The sequence below is a fragment of the Tenrec ecaudatus genome, chromosome 6 (genome assembly GCF_050624435.1).
Source record: "Tenrec ecaudatus isolate mTenEca1 chromosome 6, mTenEca1.hap1, whole genome shotgun sequence".
Lineage (NCBI taxonomy): Eukaryota > Metazoa > Chordata > Mammalia > Afrosoricida > Tenrecidae > Tenrec > Tenrec ecaudatus.
The window spans coordinates 42,091,823-42,096,109 of NC_134535.1; the positions used below are offsets into that span (position 1 = coordinate 42,091,823).

General features: G+C 36.7%; 1 non-coding gene across 1 annotated transcript; it reads left to right on the plus strand.

Moving 5' to 3' along the window:
* Positions 1 to 1,328: 1,328 nt before the first annotated feature.
* Positions 1,329 to 1,519, plus strand: LOC142451971 (U2 spliceosomal RNA). The gene has a single exon (XR_012785063.1). It is a non-coding gene; the product is annotated as a U2 spliceosomal RNA (small nuclear RNA).
* Positions 1,520 to 4,287: the final 2,768 nt, after the last annotated feature.

Consider the following 4,287-nt stretch of genomic DNA (forward strand, 5'->3'; position numbering starts at 1 on the left):
AAGTTAGAATCTGCGCTGCAAATATCCTTCTTGACAACACGAAACAAACGTACACATAAACATCACTAGATGGAATACACAGGAATCCAATTGATTATATTGTTGGAAAGAGTCTACACATCATCCAGAATAAGTACAGGAGCTAACTGCAGAATTGACCAACAATTGATCCTATGCAAGTTGAAGTTGAAACTGAAAACAATTCGAACAAGCTCATGAGTGCCACAATATGACCCTTAGTTTACCCCCATCCAAATTTAGAGATCATATTAAGGATGTATTTGATGCACAGAACAATGATGACCAAGGACACAGAGTTGTACAAGGACATCATACATTAAGAAAATAATCATCAAAAGGACAGGAAAGAAAGAAAAGACCAAAACGGAAGTCAGAATAGACTATGCAACTTGATCTCCAGTATACGGGAGGATACTCTCCCCCGTCCCTCCTAGCCCCCCCCTCCCACACACACCAATAAAAGATGGACAAACGCTCCACTGGGCAAAGCTTTCAATAGTACACATTAGGAGAGGGTCAAGCAACTCACTCTAAGTTAGTTCACCTAGTGGCATCACCTGGGAAAGTTATCTCTAGTCACAGAGCAATATTGTGTAAAAGCTTGTGATGGCCAATGTACGAGAACAGAGGGGGGCTGTGAAATTTCGTTTCCTGCTCAGAAAAATGCCACAAAAACTGTCGTGATGTTGAACACAGCTTACAAGGACAGTTCTATAGAAAAAAAATCAAGTGTATGAGTGTTTTTCTCATTTCAAAAAAGGTGAAATGTCAGTTGAGTACAATCCTCATTCTGGACTTTCACCAGCTTCTAGGACAGATGAAAATGTTGACTCATAGTGAATTTGGAGTTCTTTCCAGGAGGTCAGACTGTTAATCAAGCTTTCTACCTGGAGGTTCTAAAAAGATACTGTAACATTGTGCGACAACAACAACAAAAATGCTTGATTTGTGGCAGACATGGAACTGGTTTTGCAGCACAACAATGCGCGTCCTCACGCAGGCTTCTCTGTGTGCCAGGTTTGAACTAAAAACAGCATGCCTCTCTTGCCCCATGTACCTGACTCACCTGACCTCCCCTTGTGCAACTTCTTTTTGTTTCTGCATATGAAGAGGGACATAGAAGGACAGAGATTTAAGGACACAGAAGAGGTGAATAAAAAACCATGGGGGAGGTACAGTTAGCTATCCAAACATATGACTTTGAAAAATGTTTCCCAGAATGGAATTGTAGATTTGTTAAATGCATTGAGTGTAATGGAGAGTACTTTGATGGTGACAATGTTGTCTCGTAGAAATATTTTAAACACATTGCTTCTCAGCCTTTTGGCTAAGATCAAGTTTAGTATATGTTCTTACCAGCTTAATATCTGATATGTAACCTATCTGAGGACAATATATTAAATGGATTTTTGGAGAAGGGAGATGGAATAGGAGCTCGCTCCATCCACTGCGCCTATCGACTTGGTATTGCAGTACTTCCAGGAAAAGTCCACCCCTCAGGGGAATTCTACTACATTTCTAAAGTCAGTCTTCAGGTTTTCTTCTTTCAAACTTCATTTTAATTCCTTGCTATTTCCTCCACTATTATTTTCTTAGGCTTTTTTTTCTTTTTAAAATTTTTTGTTGATATTAGGTGGTTAAAAAGTTGCAATGTAGCACTGATGAAGAATATAGCTTTCCTCCAATTCCTAAATGCTTCCTCCCCGCCAACTACCATGATCCGAATTCAACCTTGCAAGTCTGGATAGAGTAGATAGGAGCTGGAGGCACAGGGAATCCAGGGAGGATGATCCCTGCAAGACCAGGGGTGTGAGTGGCAATACTGGGAGGGTAGAGGGAAAGTGGGTTGGAAAGAGGGAACCAATTACAAGGATCTATATGTAACCTCTTCCCTGGAGGATGGACAACAGAAAAGGGAGTGAAGGGAGACTTCGGACAGGGAAAGATATGACAAAATAATAATTTATAAATTACCAAGGGCTCATGAGGCAGTGTTGAGCAAAGAAGGAGGGGAAAAAAAGAGGACCTGATGCAAAGGGCTTAAGTGGAGAGCAGATGCTTTGAAAATGATGAGGGCAAAGAATGTACAGATGTGCTTTACACAATTGATATATTTATGGATTGTGATGAGTTGTATGGGTCCCTAATAAAATGTTTTTTTAAAAATGAAAAAAATGATATTGAGACCAAAAAAAATTATGATCCCAAACTCCAGCATTATTTTATATAAAAGGGAACAACTAAAAATAAAATATTAGTAATCAACCAATAAAGAAGCTGTTATTGAAAAAAAGTTAATATTTCCAAGCCTTTTTAACATCAGTAGTTGTAAGTCTCCCTCCTGTTAGTTTACCCTTTTGCCCTATGTATTAAAAAGTATTTAAATATTTAAATACAGAGCTTTGGGGAAAAAACCCTCTTTTTCTGGGGTACCCCTCATAGAGTAGCTAAGGAAAATGAAAGTGATGATGAAGCAAAAAGCTGTGTGCACTTTTTAAAGGGATTACCGGAAGACAAGACTTAAAATGACATATGGAAATAATTTTAGTTAGAAACCAAAATGTAGGAACACACTTTCCATTTCTCACACTAAAAGAACTGTAAAACATTAAAACCTTTAAAAATTTGTCATATTGAAATATTCTATGAGCAAAATATGCAACAAGTATCAAAAGAAGGTGGAAGGAATACACAGCCGCTGGACCTAAACGAATTGATATGTAAAAATTTTAAGAGGTAGTATATAATTAAAAACTGATCGTATTGAAGCAAAATTTTCAAGCTGCATTAAAGGCAGTGGTGAAAAACGTGCCCGAGAATAATTGGTCTTGAAATGTTTCAACCAATTGAAATGTTTCAACAATCTACAAAGGGGTGCTGTGAAACAAGCATGTGGGTGTCTATGCCATGAAATCTGTCAGCCTGCGGAAAGGGACCGATAGTTGTGCCCACTCCAAGGAAAGGTGACACATTGGAATGCAGTAATATTGGACAATGACATTTGTTGCCAAAATAATTCATAAATGCAAAATTATAATGATAAGAATGATCTGGACATTCAGGCCAGGTCCATTAGAGGATATGAAACAAAGTGCATCATTGCTGCCATCATATGTAACACGAGCAAAATCAAAGAATACACGGAAAGGGTTTGCTTTTGATTTATTTACTATTAAAAGACTTCTACTGTATAATCTGAATAAACTGAATATCATTTCAAAGAATAGACTTTCTAGAACATTTAGTTGTGCTTATATGGAACCTGTGTAGGTAATCATTCATAGAAAACAAGAGCATATTTAATGGCTTAAAATCAGGAATGTTAGTTTTATCCTTTCATCATAATTTATATATATATATATATACACACACACATATATATATATATAGCTGACCTGTATGAAATTGAAAATTGGCATCGAGATTAGAGGAATAAAACAGCTTTCCATGCTGAAAGGGAAGAGAACTTGAAGTGCCTACGAATGATGGTCAAAGACCAGAACGTTGAGTGTAGATTTAAACTCAATGTAAAGAAAAAAAATTAAATGTAAAGAAAACAAAATTTTCAAAACAAGGAAAGCCACTTAAGTTCTTTGTCTATAAACTTTTACCTAAGTCACAAGAAAAAGTTACAAAAGGAAAATAAAAGAAATCAAATAATTGAGAGCATCTGCTGCAAATACCTCTTAGAGATTTAAAAAGCAAAGATATCCACATTTTAATGGCTTCACATGTGTGGTAACTTTGGACTATTAATTCAGGGAAACTGAAAAATTTATGTCTATGAATCCTGCTGTTGTTAAAGAATATTGTATATACCATGATCTGGCAGAAGAAAATAGATAACTTTCTTAGAAGAAATTTAGTCAGACTCATTAGGAATGAGGATAGTAAAATGCCATCCTATATCCTTCAGACACATTATGAGGAGGGACTAGTCCCTGGAGATTCGTGTTGTGCTTGGTAAGGTAGATGGTCAGTGAAAGAGAGGAAAATGTTCAAAAAGATGAATTAGCAGAGTGACTGCAAAATGAGCTCATTCATGGAAGGATGTGAAGATGGCATAGGATATTGTTTTAGCCTGTTGTACATAGTATACAGTGGGTAAGACATGAAAAACAGTGGGAAATAATAAAGTAGATTCAACATTTTTTGGAAGTTGTCAGGGATGAAGGAATCTGAATTAGCCAAAAACTGGTGTTTGCTGATTTCATGGCAACTGTAACTCTCCTGAAAAGTTGGAGAACCTAACTACATTGGTTTGTA